Source organism: Aptenodytes forsteri, unplaced genomic scaffold, assembly GCF_000699145.1.
Source record: "Aptenodytes forsteri isolate BGI_AS27 unplaced genomic scaffold, ASM69914v1 Scaffold1, whole genome shotgun sequence".
Lineage (NCBI taxonomy): Eukaryota > Metazoa > Chordata > Aves > Sphenisciformes > Spheniscidae > Aptenodytes > Aptenodytes forsteri.
In genome coordinates, this window is record NW_008795035.1 from 10,024,596 (window position 1) to 10,043,634 (window position 19,039).

Consider the following 19,039-nt stretch of genomic DNA (forward strand, 5'->3'; position numbering starts at 1 on the left):
GATTATTTGGCATCAAAGGTACCAGTAGCAGATACAGGGCATCTTCATTCATCATGAATAATGCTGTTAGTGAGAAATAATAGTATTCCTTAGTATTGATGATAATATATTGAGCGGTAGGGAAGCCTTCTGCTAAGAGAGTTATCCAGTGAAGTGAATTATGGAGTTTTACTACCTGAGTACAAGGACTGATATAAATGATCAGCTCTGTGGCAATGAATTGGTTTAAAAAGGCTTCATAAGAACTTGCCTAATGCTCATAAATTAACATTAAATATGAGATGGGTTATCTAATCACATGCTTTCAGGCAAATTCCTTTTTAATATGTATGTACACTGCTGCTGGAAATATAGAAGATATATCAGAGGAGATATTTCCTTCCATAAATGGTTACGTTTGGTAACTTCATATTGTTTTCATAGTTTTTGTCAGTTACAGAATTTCTTTCTTTACCATCAAAATTTCTACACAGAGTCCATGTTAAAATAACATTTAGCAACAACTTTAACCCTATATATGCCTGTGGTTTCAAACTAAGGCTAGGATTCCATTATTCCTTTGCTGTGAAATACTGGAATAGGGGGTTCATTTGTTTCAAGTAAGAGTGGGCTCGAGTCACTGAGCTGCTGCATATCTTCTGCAAACTGCTGAGGCTCAGGAACGTCCCAGGGCATATCCATTGCAGCTCTTGGTATATGTGGTAAGCCCTGTCCCTGATTGCCACCCACCAAAAATATCAGTGGGAAGACTTGGTGAATTCACCAAAAGCTGTTCTGAACTATTATTCTAGCGCGTTTAATGAAAGAGTAGAAGGCCCAAAATGCAAATAACCTGCTTTTCTGTACCCTGGATTTGCTGGCTAAGGGAACACTGGTGCACCAGGTTAAATGTGATTTTTTTCCTGTAGCATATACCACTGCCTTCTGACCAGTAACCACAATGAAAAACACCATCTCAGTTCAGTGTTTTGAACTCTAAACAGTGACTTTGTGGTGCTTGTGATTCAAACAATCCCTTCTCAACCTGACAGAGGAGATACGCAGTAGAAAACTGCTTCCACCTGTTGAAGTGGCTTGCATTTTAAGCAGGGTTAACTATGGAGCACCATTTGGAAATAGTTTGTAAAATGCTTGAATTCTCTGGGGGTGGTTGTATTATACACCTTGTAGTTGCTGAACATTTCAGGACTTAAACTTTATCTCTAAGTTAATCAACTGGGGATCAAGCAAGAGGACTGGATAACAGTTTTACTAATCAAAACAATTTTCTGAACGTTGTTGAGTTCCAGGGAGTTTTCCCTGCCATCTGAAAACACAGTGAGAGGACGCCGAGAGCAGAATTATAAAACAAGCTCTTTAAATCATGTTGTACTTGGAGTTTGATTTCCTAGACTTTACAGTGGGCAATAATAAACTAATTATGATTAAACTGATAAGGAGGACTCTAAGAGTCAGCCAGGAAAGTCCTTCATAAATAACCAATAAGGCATGCTTCGTCTCACAGTTGACATGCATCAGAAAAGCTTGTTTTTGCCTTTTCAGACTCAGCTCTTAACCCCCCCCCAAAAAAAACCCCCAAAAAAACCCAAACAAAAACAACCCCAAATCAGTGGAATAAAATATATACATTGTTAGTATTAAATAAGTCCCATTTTATCTTAAATCACATGACATCTTTCTGACCCCACAGAACTGGCTCTCACTCATGTTGAAGCAGCACTATTACTGTTGCTGTTATGTAGCAAAATTTGGATCTAGACTTAGACATCCTGAAAGAGCAAATAGTTTGGATCTGGGTTTCTGTGTTTGGCCTATTTTGAATAGTATTTGGGTTTCACCCTTATAACAGGGCAGAATTTATTTGGCTTAATACATGAACATTTCTTCCCAATAGGTTAGGTCAGCTGTGAGGTTTAATCAGTGTTCAGATTTCTGACATGCTGCTCAAGGGCACATAATCTGAGCAAATAAACAGCCAAGGGAAGGCCTGTATACAACAGAGATGATGTAGGATTGCAGGGGATCATTTCCACTCAGGTGTTTATGGTGGTAGTGTCTTTTCATGGCAGATAAGACATGACATTCAGTATTACGCTCTGTATTGCACCAATATGTATAAAATGAATAGTTATTGTTGTTTCTCCTTTGGAGCACTGTTGTCTGAAGGACTGAACTGAATATGTTTGCTCCTCTTTGAAGCATGCAGCTACTTCCCACTAACATTACAAAAATGTGGTGTTTTTTATAAAAGGAGCATATTTTCAGCTCTTTCCTTCACTTTGCTTTGAAGAGAATTTTCATACTGATCCTGCCTCTGGGTAGTCCTAGTCCTATTCTAGTTCTTTTTCCTACAGTTATAGCTCCAAATTAAGGCCTCTGATTTCCACTAGCACAGTGTGACAAGAACAGTAGTGGGGACCAGAATCTTCTTTTTCCCATGCTGTCCTATCCATACTTGACAGTACTTTGGAGAAGAAGGGGCATTCAGCCAAGGAATGAAACTTAGAGGCAACCATATCAGCCTCAAAGATTTATTTATTTAATTAAGTCATCATCAGGATGGAAAAATACTCTCAGTTGCCAGAGAGAAATGTTCCAAGCTCAGGGAGGGTCAAAGTGCATGCTTGCAAGTTATATGTTACCAGGACTTGAACAAGAAGCTTCACAAAATATTGCCCTTTGGTCTAGAGTAAACCATTTATGTTATGGGTACATTGGCTAGCAAGGAGGGAGGGAGAAGGGCTGGGAAATGTACTAGTTTGCTCTCCCACTGGAGTAATCCTGCCTTAGAAGCAGACTCACTTGGCAGCTATTTTAATGTCGAGTGGCATAACTGGACATACTTATACAGCAAGGCTGAAAAACATAGGATAGGAGTGAACGGGACCACTTCAGACAGGGAGAGCAGCCTCCTGCTATAGTAGACAGCTACATCATCCACAATGTCCTTCAGAAACTGCTCAGTTACCTCTGCACAACTTGCCTCCATTACCAAGGGAGTGACTAGGAGGTCTGAGAATTAAAAACTCTGGCCATTTCATAAAGCTGAAGAAATTCCTGCCACTGAGCCACCAGTGGTCCAAAAAAGCTCCCAAATCCCTTTATCGGCAAAGCTCCTAGAGGGCTGGAGTATGAACTTTCAAGTCTGTGCAGCCGGAGATGCAGCCCTGTACCAGCAGGCTACCTCTGTGAGTTGGCTCTTCATCTGGTACAAATTGGCCTTGTTCTTCTGATCTGGCCCTGTAGTAAACATTACTGCTGTACAATGTTTGCTGTCACTTTAGATAGGACTGAACATTTTTAAGAAAGATTTGGGAAGTACAGCTTGCTTTAGACGACTTCTGGTAAATAGCTCATATTTGCTGTTCTTCCCCAGTGGGAATGCTTATGAACTTTAGAGGCAAAAAATCCTCTGGCAGGAGCAATTTAGCAAAGGTAGGGTATATTTTAGTGAGGCCTCTCAACTTTCCAGTCAGTTCGGTTGTTGACTTTTAAATAAGTGTTGCAAGAATCACTCTTGGCTTTTTAATGCTCATCTGACTGGCTTCATTTGTCTCTCCGAGGGGTGTGTTACTGCAGTATTTTCCTGTTCCAGGATCTCACCAATTTCTCATGCAAATTACCCTTGTTAATCATCTCTCAGGCCAACCATGCAGTCCTTTAGCTAAGTTTTCTTTGCTCAATGAAACAAGCCAAATGCATTCAAAACATATAGGAGTCTTTCAATAATCAGTTCAGGTATATTTGCCCAACTAGCACTGAAGAGGCACCAACAGGCGACGCTGACAAAAGCTAGGGCAGAGCAGCAGACCATTGGGCTACATGACTAATTCCTGGGGAAAGGGATTGCTTAAACTTTCTGTGCTGCATGACTTTCTAATCTCAACGACCCGTGTGGAAATAGGCTTCATTTGTCTGTGGCAGAGCTGTCTTCGCACAGAAGCATGAATGGGACTGACAAATATCTCCCCAGCAGTTAGAGCTCATTGGGTCATTGGAAGAAAAGCAGCTTGTGCAAGTAGAGAGACCTGTTGAACTCAGTGGGAGAATCTTATGGTTTTCAAAGGGAAAATGGCTGTATCTTGATTCTTCAAAATTTGCTTCCGCAGAAGCTAACCCTCCAGCGATTCGTTCTTACAGGTTCCTCTTGTGATGTGTTGAAGTCTCAGCCTGGAGAACCACACTGAGGGCAGCAAGTATGGTTTTGCTTTTGGATGATATCACATATAAATGTCAGTCAGCTCTGGAATGTGGAAATCCAGCTGAGAAGACACTTTTGGCTTCTTTCAGGATGCAAAAAATAGATAACTGAAATTTCCTATGAATTATCAGCGATGTAGATTGTTGTCTTGCTTGAAAACGAGAAGAATTGGCTTCAAAATTTGCTATTTTCACCCAGCCCCAGTTCTGGTGATCTTCCCAGACACTGACCATTTTTTTTTCCCAAAAATATTGCTTGTATTCTCTCTGGCCCTAGCCAAAGTCATCACTTTCCTCTTTCTCATACTGAGGCTCGATAGCATTGTAATTATTTCTGACATATGGTATCATCTATCCTCTTCTTCTTCCAATATGTGCAAATAAAAGAGGAGTGCCACTGCAGCCACTAGACCATAGTTTCCCTCAGTTAGTACCACTTCATGGCTTTCCATTCATGGGGGGCATGGACCAAAAATCTGTGTGCAGGGTGATGCGCTGTGCTTGGAGACCTGGAGTTTTGCTCTCATATTTCAGCTCCCTCAGAACTGGAAATTACAGCTCCAGTTTACTTCTCTAGTTTTGTGGCAGAAGGCCATTGATTCTATCTGAGAGCTTTTCCTTTACCTTCATTAACCCCCAAATGTTGCTGTATTCAAAACATCCAGAGAGAGTGTATTTATCATTCATTTTCTGTTCATGTTGATGTGGGAAAACACGTGCAACCAATATTGAATCTCTTTCAAAATAACTTAAAATGGGAATACATATTGGTCTAATCTAAAACTAATCATGATGATAAATGATGAAAAATATGCCAAAAAGTGGAAATCCTGTTTTTAGAAGTTCTTTAGTTATGGGTATGTATCTGCATATCTATTGCTTACCAAGAAATTAGATCTCAAATCAGAATCCAGTTAGAAAGGAAAAAATTGCTCTTAATATTTAAGTTTGTGCTCATATCTAAACCTCACATGTCTAGTTTTATGCATCTGCCATCTATTTAAATGTAACCTGGTCATATATTTTATTCACCTATATAAAAAATGGCCACAAGTGCATGTTAAAAAAAGAAAAAGGTAGATTCAGCCATGTTAATCTCTCTTCCAGGGTTATTCCCTTACGCAAAATAGAACTGTAAAGCAATATAAGCTGTGAAACATAGCTGTCCTTCTGTGTATTTACGGCTCTCCAACTTGTTTGCTGTCCTCCTTTCAGACTAAAAGTAAACGCCATTGCGTTATTAGGGAAGTGAGTGCCATTAAAGATAAATCAGACTGTGGTTTGGTGAACAGCTTAACTTAGTACAAACCAACCCTGCTAGCAAAAGAAGTCTTGCCCCCACTCCATACCCTATCTCTCTGTGGCTTACTGACCTCCTACCAGCCCCGGCTTACGCCTGGGTGGGCACTTCTGCAGCCACCCAGAGAATCAGATCAAGGAGCAGATCCAGCTGAAAACTAACCTGTCAGACAAAAACATTTCTTTTCTCGTGAGTTTTATGCCAGAGCAGAAGTGAGTGGCCAAGGATTAGAGAAGGAGAGGGCTGCATTGCCGTCTGAAACCAGTCTGACTGATACTCAGGAGTTAATGGTTCTGGTATCTCCAGGAACTGGGGAGAAGTAGTAGTTTCTAATGTGCCTGCACGGGCAAAATATTTCTAGGCACTGCAGGAAATTGAATGGTTTGGTCCATGAATAGTTTTCATTAAAAAGTGGCTTTTGGGGGAAGAATTACATTTTAAAAGTAACTGATTTTTTGGATTCTCACACAGAAAAGAACCTCTTTACTGCTGTACTTTAAAATGTATCCGAAAAGATAATCCCTATAAAAAGTGAATTTGCTAATAACTATTTCTGAGGCTTGCAATAATTTTTTTTGTCCCAAGTTAAGAAGAAAAATCGTGAGAGCTGCTAAAACATTAGGTGGTTCAGTTCTGTACATTTTGAAAGAGTAACTTCAACATTTGACGTAAGCATGGCTTCTCACAGCGCCTACAGTTAAACAGCTATACATGGCTTTGCCTCATTAGGTCAGCAATACCAGCCATCAAAACGATGCAGCTGGCTTCTGTGATATTATTAAAGAAATTATAAATACATGCACACATGCTTGTAGCATCAGTCCCCAAATGAAGACAAGATCACAGAATTGTTCAGGGGGGTAGAATCAGTAACATGGATTATAGTAACAACATGGTGAGTTAATTTAGGGCTATAAATATCCTGTTTTTCTGTTATGGTTTTAATCTTTATTAAATTGAATTACTTATTTATTTTAGTTCACATATGCATATGATCCAGTATATAGTTTGTTTCTGGATATATAGGCTTGTAAGACTATAACATATTTTGCAAAAGTCTTCTAAGGCATAAATAGTGTTAGTACAAATCCTCATGTGAGAAAACACACAGACACAAACACACACTCAGTCTTTAGTATTTCCCTGTGCATTTTTACAAATAATGGTGAACCATTCGTGTTGTGTTTTTTTTTTAAAAAAGCATGCAATATTTTTTGCATTTCTAAGAATTTAAAACATCTTTTTGCTTTGTATGCTTATTTTAATGGTTTTGCATATTACTTTTCATCTAAACTCAGTATTTGAACATACACTTATCACACGCCTGTTTTCTTTGTTGCTTGTAATTACTGAATAAGTCAGAATCATAGCCAAGTAAGTCTGTGTGGTATTACATCTGGAGTAGCGTACTATAGCAACACTGTGCTTTGCAGAGCTTCTACTCTCATAGATTTGATCTTAATGATGGGCTACACTTTCATCTTTAAAAAAAATCATTTTCCGCAACTCACTGCTTTTTATACCTCAGCTAGAAAATGCTGTTTATTGTTCAGTTTCTCTTGCATACAGTGTTTGTATCTATAATTGAAACTTAAAAGCTAAGAGCTTGAATAATTCAATCAGAAAGCATATTGGTTTTACTGTTCTCAGTATGAATTCAAACGATCGCATTATTGTGATGTTATAATATCAGAATGTATTTATTTTTACTTGCATAGTCATTGTAGGCAGCATCTCTTTCCAGAAAAAAAAGCAAAGGAGAAGGCGGGGGGCAGGGGGGGAAGCTGAGCTTTATCCACGCTGGGGTCCTCTGGTCTAACTTAAGCAAATGAGATAACTTGTCCCCTCCAGCAAGCGCCTGGTCTGTTGCTAAGACTCTTTCTATCAGTGCTGCTGCATGCACTGAAACTGCCCCTAAGGCTGAGTGTGATCACGTCGGGTAGGAAACGCATAACCTCCTCATTTGAAGGCACCTCAGTTACTGAGTGTGTCACTGATACCACGCTCTTGGCTGTTAGATGTCAGCTCAGTAAGGTAGAGAGAGAAAGCATCCCCGCTTTCTCTACTACAAAATGCCTTGTGGAATTACAAAGAGAGAATAGCTCCATGCAAGCTCCATTGATGTCTCTGGACACCTTTGCACCTCAGAATTAGCTGGTTTACTGTAGAACAAATTGTGGTTCATATGTTTTGTGTGAATTTTTTTATGGATGTAAAAAACAAGTGAAAAAACCCGCAGTGTTTTAATTAAATTATTGACTAACATGTTCTCTGAATGATTTGTGTCAATGCAAACATAAAATAAGAACATTGAAAACAGAATGGATAAATCTGTGGTATCTAATGCAAGCACCACATATTTTATCTCAACTGAACTACACAGCAATTTTTTAAATTGATAAAACATTTCACGAAGCATCACGTGACTTTTGGCTTAATATGGCTGAAGCAATTGGTAAAAATTACCAATAATATGGAAAAGATCCATTTTTTCTTTATTGTTATGTTTGGATAAAGCATTCTATATAATCATCTACTCTTAGATATTGCTGTACCTGTGGAAGTAGGCCCAGGAAGAAAAACTGTCCTTCCTCCAGAACTGTGAATCTGAAATTTTCTGATTTATATAGATTTTCATTATGTCCTTAGCACAATTTCAGCACAAACGAAGGGCTTAGCCAGACTCCCATGGTGTGTTCTCTGGATACTGAACAGCTTAACATCTTTTTTCTCTGCTTACCAAGCTTAACGCCTGTAAATCAACCACTCCATTATGCAATAATTCCCTGTATTCTTAATTCAAAATAACAAAGTTAGCAGCAGAATTTGGATAATGAGAAACAATATAGTTTTGGCCTATATACCATCCTCATTCATTATCTTTTCTTCTATCCGGTTTTTTCGGGAAATAAAAAACCCTTTTATTTGGAAATCCATCCATATCACTTTATAAGGCACATTATTAGGAGATAGCATGATTTATTGAACTGAGGAATTTCAGTAAGGTCTAAATGATATAGTCTGCTAAGAAACTCATTTTTTTCATGAACAGATCAGATCATGGGGGTAACACCAGGAGCCCCCTGCCAAGAAAACATGCAGTAATAAACTTGCAGAAAGCTTTCACTACCGCCCATCACTGATGATGGTTCCCCCTTCTCTTACCTCAAACATTGCCCAAATGGGGATGTACGAGCATCTCCCAACTGGCTGTCTTGTGAGGTAAAATGAAGAAAGCCTTAAACTTCACAATTGCCAATAATGAGCAATCATTACTCAAATTACACCAAGCACTGATTAGGTTTAAAGTAATGAAGAAAACAACACGATCAATCATCATCAACCCAAAAGAAGTCAATCTGTGCTAGAGATACAGCAAGATCTTAGTGGAGGGCTCCATCTACAGGGTTTGGGAGATGAGAGAGAAAAATCCTTTGCATCACAACAGCTGAAAAAGATTCCCCACGCTCCCCACCCTGCTCACATTTTTCTTACCAATCTCCAAAAGCCACACACATAAGGAATTTTTTTTCCCTTTCTTTAGCTGCACAAAAATAAAAGGGGCCTTATCAAAAAAGTAAGGTAGGAAAACTTTTTGGAAGGACATTTTGCTGCTGTTGGACTAGAATGCCTGTTAAAAAAACCCACAAGAGTTAAATACCTAACATCTATCAAATAGTAAAATTATACTGAAAGCTCTGACTGTGCTAACAGCATCAATGGAAGCTGAGGGTTTTAATGCAATTTGTATTAATAGGTTCTAGCCACAGAAATAACACTAGAAAAGCACAAATTGCACAGGAAATTCCCATTTGTCAATTTTCATCAGCTGCTAAATAGAAAATTACAAATTAACACAAAGTTTATTTTGAAAATCAAGAGGAAATTCATCCAATGCCACATTTCTTAGGCAGAGATTTTGATACCAGCTACAGACTGGCTCTAGTAAAAAAGAACCCATTGTATTTTAAAAATAGGAAAATAAAAAAGGATGAGAGTAGGTATGTTACTATTCTATGCGCATGTATTGTATGTGTAAACTTTAAACTGTGCATATGAATAAGGTTAATATATGCATTTTATAAAAGACATATAAAGACAGTATTATTCTTTAGGAATAATTTCAGTTGAAATATGTCCCCCACCCGTGTGCTCAAGGCATTACATAACAATTATTGTAAAAGAAAGTTAAGCATAGGAAAATACAAAATTAACATTCCAATTCAAAGTCTGCTGAATGTACCAGAAGTTTCTCTACTGACATAATTCACTTTTGGATTGGGCATAATCATGAGAAATAATGAGATACAAATGAAAGCCTAGTAAAAAAAGCATGACTGAAGGGAAATAAAAAATAATACACAGCCGTTCTAGTATCAGTTTACATTATAAAGCCCCTTGTGGAGCAGTCCTAAAAATTTAGAGGAAAATTTCTAACTTTTCATACTTTTGCTTTGAGCCATTCAGTACTATGTGGCAGAGGATGGTTTCTCCTGCAGAGTTCTGTAAGTGGCCTGGGATAATCTATAGGAAGAATGTCGTCATCCCTAAAACGTCACACTTGTTTGGAGTCATTTCTATTAGAACATTATTTCAACATCCCATTTCAGCAAGAAATTTAATGTAACTTATGTAACATGCTTAAAGTTTGTTGATAATCAGGAAATTATGAGCTAGTCGAGGAATTTTCATACTGAAATCATTTGGTTTTTTTTTTTAAAGACAAACTTAAAGATAAGCATGTGCCTGGCTGAGTTACGGATGAATTTGAGTGCTTGCTTAAACAAAGCACTGTGAGGAGTTTTGCAAGGATAAAAAGTGGATTGGGAGTTCAGGTATTTGTGGAAGTCATTTGGAAATAGTTGACTATTTTGAGATTCTTTTGTCATTACTCCTGATAGCCCCAATCCTGGAAATACATAGTCTTTCATGCAAGTAATTGTGCTGTGCACTTACAGAACTGTCATGCGTAATGTGGCCCTATGAATATTAAATGGCAATAAAGTCTTTTTTAAGAAAAAATTATTAGGTTGTTTATTAAAATTTTGATTTACTTAAGTGAGCCTTGAATAATATTGATTATGTTTTCCCCTTGCAATGGAGAAAAAATGTCCTCTATACCAACATGCTTGAAAGTTCACCTGTGTTCTTCTGAAATTTTATCTTCTCATACAGCTTCTCCATTTCTAAGTGTGTTAAAATAATATTTTCTTGTAATATGACTGCTAATTTAATGCAAAGATTGAATCTGCTCATTTAAAAAAAAAAAACAAACAAGAAAGAAACAAAATCTTGCTGGAAGAAGTTGACAGCTACAAATATGTTTTGCAAAGTTTTTACGTTGTACTTCTTTACAATATACTTGGATTGTCCATCCTTGACAACAATAATAAACTATTTCCATGGAAACTCAGGGAAGAAAACAGTGGAAATCTCGTCAACAGAGCAGAGCAGGTAGCAACGCTGACTATAGAAGGAATGACTTTTCAGCACAAGGTAAAGCAAGTCAGTTGTTAAGGTATTAAAACAAAAATAAATCCTTTGGTTCTGATTGATTGTTTTCAGACCTTTTAGAAAAAGCTGTAAGGAGCAGAGGCAAAATTATGTCTCTAATGAAACTGGAAGGTAGAGTCAGTCCTTGTGGAGGCAAGCTTCCCACGGACTTCGTGAAGCAGGGCGCGCGAGGACTCGCAGGGTGCAGCCTGGGCTCGAGCAGTGACAACTAGGAACGCTGCTCCTTACCACAGATGGAAACAGCATCTCTGTGGGCACTTTCACTGAGGGTCTCAGACGTTGCTGTTGTAATTAGACAATAAATAGCCAGCCTGGCAATAAGATATTGTAATCACAGCAGAGAACTACATTTAAGCTTTCATTATGTTCTCGGATGACAATTGGTTTGTGCTGCACAAGTAGAAAACAAGGGTCAGTAGCATCTTTAAAGTAATCTCTAATAAATTTCTTCTAAACCCCCATGACCTCAGTGCAGTGCAGAGCAACGTCTCAAAGTACCACTTGGAGAAGGAGAGCAGAGTATTGATTCTGCAAGATTGGGATTTATCTGGCACAGAGACTTCAATAGAGGGGACCTTGCCCCAACATACTGTCCAGAAGCAATAAATCCCAGGTATTTATGGATCTCTATGGGAAGAAAATGTGGCCTTCATAGTGCCTTTCATGCTTTGCATCTCCTGCAGACCCACTGGGGACCATCCTGCTCTTCTTGGATCTGAGATCCTTGTCCACTAGGAAAAGGCAAGACAGTGCTCTTGAGTCCAGACTTCTGCTCCCCTTTGTAAGAGGTCCCCTAAGTGCAAAACTTTGGTAGAAGAGTTTCAGGAGCAATTTATTCCTCTAACAGATCATCTGAGAACTACCTGGTCTGAGGGCCAGCCTTGTCTCCCTTCCAGAGAGATCATGAAAAGGAAGCTCCCTCAGCCTTTCAGACCGGAGGAAATCTTACATATGAGAAGTATAGAAAAAAAATGAATCTAGGGAAGCTGCTATTACTGAGCTCCAGCCATTGTAGTCAGTCAAGGATATATCAGCAAGGGAATACAGAGCTAAAGTTGTGGGCAGTGGACTGGGAATTGCGAAAGAGCCAGCTGGGAACTTCTGAGAAACCACTTGTCACTGAAAACAGCCCAGTCTGTACCTGTTAGTGAAGCCAGCATCAGTTTTTGCAAAACTGTTTTCATGAAGAGTTCTCAGGTTTCAGACGAGAATCCCTGGTCAAAGCCAGGGTGGGGTGGGCGGGAGCAGAAGAAGAAAGAGAGTGTGATCTACTTTCATGAATAATTATTTAGAAAAAGTACAACAGTGCAGGAGCTTGATGTCTTTCTAGTCTGGTGCCTAAAGTAATTTGTGTTAGACATAGGAGACAGTTCCTTTCCCAGCTTTACATCAGAAGCAGCCCGTGCTGGTATCTTCACCAGCACCAGAGGAGGAATTATTTTTGTACCGATGTGTTTGTTTTCAGACCAAGTGCTTAAGAAGATAGGTCATGAGATAGTGAGAGAGGTTTGAAGAGATCACCTCTAAAAAAACTGTAACCACCAAAACACCCTTTATATGGAAGACTAATAGTGTTGTGAATATCTTAAAATAATTACATTAGAAACAGGAAAACATGAGCACATGTGGGTTGAGCCAAAGATGGAATTCTGCTGATGCTCAGCTTGGTGGTCCTGTGGGTAGGCAACATACATAAGCAATTGCCCAAGGCAACAACATTCTTTATTAGATTGATTAAGCACCAGGTTTACTTATTGTCGTTGGTAATGGATGCCAGATTTCTGCTTTGCCTGTGGTAATAGGAACCAGCAGAGAGGAAGGAGTGTTACTGTGAGCATCGGTCCTACTAGTTCTCTGGAATTTTCACACCTACCTTGTTTTAATGTGGAAACATAACCACAAATGGTCCTCACCCAATGCTTGCTGCGTGATTCATTGTTCTTTCAACCTAAAACTGAGATTTGTGTAAGCTGATTTAGGTAAGATAAGAAATATGGGCCCTTTGTTGTACCATCCAAGTAACTGCTAGGCTTCCTTTGCACTACTGTCTGGGATTTCATCAAGGTGAATTGTTCTAGGGTGGAGCTAACAGAGAAAAAGTGCAGCAGTTTGCAAAGGAAATGTGGTGTTGAACACAACGTTGCATACACGGAGCTACTTTTAATGTTCATATTAGCCAAAGATACAATCCACGCGATGGATTCACTGACCAGACCCACGCCTACCCCAAAGAACGGCAACAACTTCATCACTGCAGCCTGTAAGCTGTGGGAATGCATCAAATGTATCGGCACGAGGTATATATCTAAGGCAGCTGAAAGAAGTGTGAATCTTTCCACTGACTTCCCGTTGTTACGTGTGCTCTGGAGCAGATCCGTGCTGCATAAACTGCTTGGAAGGTTTTCTTTGAAAGTCAGTCAGACTCAAACTCCTAAATCATCTAAGTGCTCTTGAAAGTGATACCCATATACGCTGTATCCATGTGAAGTCTCTGCCACTTCAACTATCAACATTTTCTCACAAACTTTTGCTATTGGATTCATTTTAAAAATATATGTAGTGGTATAAAATTGATGAATTCTTAGTTAACTAATGAATGTCCTTTTTCACTATTGGTTGTTAACATAAACATTATCACGCGGTTTAGTTTTTTCTTTATTGCATACCATCTAATATAGAAGATGCAACATATTTTATCAATAAAATCAGTACTTTAAATGTAATATATTCAATCAAGACCTCATGTTTCTGTTTTCAGTTAGCTGGTAAGCTTCTATTTCCAACAGTTTTAATACAAATGCGATTAGATTATTTTTTAATGTTACTACATATTAGACATCTCTCATATGTACATTTTTCACTATAGAGCAAATAATATTAAATAAGAATTCTGTGCAGTCTAAAAGTTCACTATGTTAGCACTTAAGTTTTAAAATGGCAGCTAGAAGTTGCCATTATGTGTGCTTTTTTATTACCAGGATTTTTTGCAGAGGAGAGTGTACACAAATATAAATATGCATATATATATATAAAAGAATCATTTCAATTTATTGCTTCCATATTGATGTAGTGTTTTTTATATAGACAGATAAATATAATTGAGCACAAAGATTATTATAAAGTTTAATAATTTACATCCAATCACCAGATTGAAAGTAGAGAAACTATTAATTATTTAGAGATAGAAATGCTAAAACAAGAAAGTAACTAGTATCTTAAAAAAAATTCTCTCTCCTATAGACTTAGGTTACTCATTTTGTGTTTTTATGATAGATTCAGTTCCTAGGATTCAAGACACTTTTGACCTTTTAAAAAACATGCTAATATTTATTAGATGTTTATTAGATGTTTCCCATATTTATGTTTTGAATCTCTGTCTGCCTTATTTTAACTAAATTCAAGACTTTTTAAAAATGGTAAGAAACACAGAAAGGTATGCATACTGTTCTATTCTTGTGAACAGATGATGTGCAGGACAATGATGAAGAATGGGTTTTGCAGCCAAGACAGGGAGTAACTCACTGTGGAAAATTATCTCACTGTCGTCCCAAATCAGAAAAGCCTCTCTGCACGATCTTCTCCAAATCCAGCTTTTTTCTTGAATCAAATGCAGCCAGCTTTTCTCCTGGACTGCACTGAACTGGTCTCTGGTTGTATTTAGGAATTGCCTAATGCTTTCTGCCTATGGAAAATTAAGACCTAATCTTTGGCTTCATCAATGTGAACAGGACAAGGCGTAGGCGCAGGGAGGTCTGTGCCAAGTCATTTTGTAGGATTCGCATGATGCTGACAGGAGTTTTGAATAGGGCTGCCCCTGAAGAACAGCAATGCCTGCTGAATTGAAATAGAAAAGAAAAAAAAAAATCAGCTGTATCGCAAACAAAATTATGCCTAGCATCATAGGGAGGAAGACTGGCATTTTATGAGGGTTGGAGGCTGTTTGTCATCTTTTGATAATGGGCCAGTAGAAAGTGGTCAGTGTATCTTCATTTTCTTGTTTGACTGAGTTCTTGCTTTTCAAGGGATAACTCTTAAGCATTTCAGTTGAAGAAATTGGTAGTTTCCTCCAATAAAATCAGGACTGGAGTTTAACAACCCATTGTGGTACATAAGAAACATTAAAGAAATCCTTTGCCCGCTGAAGTCAATGACAGCTTTGCCGCTGATTTCTGTTGTGCCAGGATTTTACGCATTATGTTTCATTTCAACTAACACTGTTTTCATTTTAGGTAACATTTTAAAATATTTTGTGTTTTCTTTATGATAGGAGATATTGTTGGGCAATAGTAGGATGTTCCTTTGTTTATTTTAAATGCTTTAAAAATGGCTGTTTTACAAATGCAGAGAACTCTTATAAATTTCAACTAAAAATAGTTTTCCAGTAGATGCATTTTATCATGATATAGGAAGAAATGGCAACTCAGACCCCTGCTCCAAAATTCTACAAGACAAATAAAACATGTATAAAGGTGGTCATTTAAACAACATACGTGCAAAAGAGATCATTCCATTTTCTTCTTTCTGAAGATAATATCTAGAGTCTTCATTTCTACAGAAACATGTCTTATTTTCTAGAGAAGTCTATTTCTTTAATTACCATTATGATCAGTTGAACCGTACTATAAGTGATACGATGCCAAACCCAAATAATGGTTATGAAGATAAAGTATATGGACTCTTGAAAACCTTCAAGATGCAAAAAATTAAAAAAAAAAATCAAACAGAAATGCACATACGTGTGTGAGATGATATTGGCTTAATCCTGACAAGAACTGCCAGTTTTGTCTATGTCATCAGATGAAAAGCACTGATGGCCACATGGACACCAACACAGAGTTATCTGGAAGCTGCAAGTATTTTTGGCACAAAAAATTGAAAGGAATGAAGAAAGTGCACGGACACAGAGCTAAAGAGGGAACACAGGAGATTTTCTGTTTTACCACAGATGAACTAGGATACAAAATCCAGAATTTTGGGTGGGATTTTTTTTTTATTTGAGAAAATAATTTTGAACAGATATACTACGTTTATATTTCATTTGAGCATGTGTGTGTGTCTGCTTTTGGTGTGTATAGCTCTGTGCCTATCTGAATAGATGGAACGTTTCATGCTCGCTGACTGGCTGTGATGAGTCAGCCAGAAGATCACTCTTTGTTAATAATATTTGATCTTATTTCATCTTGTATTATCGTCCCATGTGGATAGTTTTATAGCTATTTAATGTAAAATTAAAAGAAGAGAACCATAGAGGTTTATCGTACAGCAAATTCAGTTGTTCCCTTTCTATTTTTAGAATAGTTTTAATCATTTGGGGTACATCTTGAGAGCACAAAGGTGGGTCACGCTTTAAATAAATTTGTTTGGATGCACGTATGAATGACTTGAAATGGGAGCAACAGGGCTGACTCACGTAGAGATGAGAATGCAGCACTTTCCATAGTCCACATAGCACCACTGAGAAAACAGGTGTAGGGCTGTGTAGACTACCTTTAAAAGCCATAGTGAGGCAATTATCCTGTGCTCATCTGAGAGCATTTTACTCTTATTCTTAATGAAGTCAGGGTTAGGTGGGGACCCATGAGTCCGGATGGGCAGCAACGGTTTACTCCTTGAACATTCAGTAAGCGTTTGGAAACAGAAGACATTTTGTAGCTTTATGTTATCATAATCCAGACTGATGTGTACTATATAGACTCCTAAACCATGCAGAAGATTTTATGAGAACACAGGAGCGAGCATATGCTTCTGTAACAAACCAAATACAACATATATGTGTAATATATATATACACACACATGCATATATAAAAGACACATCACTTACATATGTGAGAACCCAAGTGCCATGTATTTTGAGCACATTATACCTGTGCTCTTATGTATATCTGTAAGAAAAAAATACATGATATTACAATGCACACGTATGCATCCATATTTTATGCTAACTCTTACCAGTTTGCACTCATTACAGATACTCGAATTTTCTACTAATTTTTGTAGAGCAATAAAGAAGGGGACTTCTAAGTTCACTTACCTGTTGTCAATTACTGACGCCTCATTACACAAATCACTTGGAAAGCTGATGAGGTTTTATCTAACATAGAGGCCAGGTCAATCAATCGTCATCAGACCTGTAGATCTTCAATGGACATTGAAAGGTTAACCCAGTTCTTCAGGGCCTCCATCATGTCAGCAAAAATTAGCAAGAAGGTGGCCGAGTTGTCAATAGAGCACAGAGACAATTAGTTAATGATTAGAATGCTAGCACTTGGGGAGTTGATAACAAAATGGGCCATCTTGGATACATTTGCATGCATTTAGAAAATCTATATAGCTTGGTGGAAAGGGGGGGGAGTCTGTGCATATGCTGCAGTAAGGAGTGCTGTAAAGCAGAATTATATATGTCTGAGTGTATTGTAGACTTGGCTGTACTAAATTAAGTCACTGTATCAAAAAACCTGTACATTTCAGCTTATCAGAGTCAGGTACTTGGCTTTACTGATCTACTCAGTAGCCGGCATTAGCAATGACTCTGACGTCTTGTCATCATAACCCCATTTTCAGCTAAACGATTATGGATTTGATATGTTCTACGGTAAGCACTGGCCCTACCTGTTGAGATTAAACTTGGAGCTTGTTAAATTAGGAACAAGGTAAAATTAAAAGACTTTTACCTGTTTAGGATTTCATCACTTAATTTTATTCTTGACTTCTCTTCTTTCATAAGAACATTTTGTAAGACTTCCGCCTGCAATTATCATTTCGTTGTTATATCCCTTGTTGGAACATGAAATCCTCTGTCTATATCACTAGGCCAGAGTTCCTTCTTGTGTTGGCTGAGGCTTCTTAACTAGTTTAGGCATGAAAAATAAATGTTAGAAATTGTCTGCATAATTACTTGGACAAATGGGGTTTGATTGTTTCAAGGTCTTCTTTACCTTTGCACTCTCCATGAGGCTCAGATACATTTCTGATACTCACGACTACATTTAAAAATTGCTCAAATGTTCTGCCATTGAAGTATTGCAAAGATTTATTTTAGGCTATCAGGTTTCTCTCTACCTTTGATGGAAGACTAGTGTAGGCTCTATATCTGAATTGCATTGTCCACCATTATAAACACCCCCTTAATAAGAGACATCCACTCAGTGTCTAACAAAAGAATTCGTTGGATTCTGAGAACAGCTTTAAGAAGATATATCATTGTGCTGGTTTTGGCTGGGATAGAGTTAATTTTCTTCACAGCAGCTAGTATGGGGCTGTGTTTTGGATTTGTGCTGAAAACAGTGTTGATAACACAGGGATGTTTCCGTTACTGCTGAGCAGTGCTGACACAGAGTCAAGGCCTCTTCTGCTTCCCACCCCCCCCCACCAGCGAGCAGGCTGGGGGGGCACGAGAAGCTGGGAGGGGACACGGCCGGGACAGCTGACCCCAACTGACCCAAGGGATATTCCACACCATATGATGTCATGCTCAGCACATAAAGCTGGGGGAAGAAGAAGGAAGAGGGGGACGTTTGGAGTGATGGCGTTTGTCTTCCCAAGTCACCGTTGCACATGATGGAGCCCTGCTTTCCTGGGGATGGCTGGACACCTGCCTGCCGATGGGAAGGAGTGAATGAATTCCTTGTTTGGCTTTGCTTGCGCACGCAGCTTTTGCTTTACCTATTAAACTGTCTTTATCTCAACCCACGAGTTTTCTCATTTTTACTCTTCCAATTCTCTCCCCCATCCCACCGGGGGGGAGTGAGCGAGTGGCTGAGTGGTGCTTAGTTGCCGGCTGGTGTTAAACCATGACAGTCCACAATCATATATACTATAGGTTATCTTGTGACCCAATTGCCTTCCTATTGATGTGCTGATACTTGGATTTATGTCTCTGAGTGCTTTGACATACAAGTATCCAATTATATTCAATTTAGATTCAGGTGGCAAAGACCTTCACTTTTATTTAGCAAGCACAGATTTTGTAAGTTTTAAAGAAAAGGTCGTGAAGGGAAAGGGAAGATTTTCAGATGGCTAACTC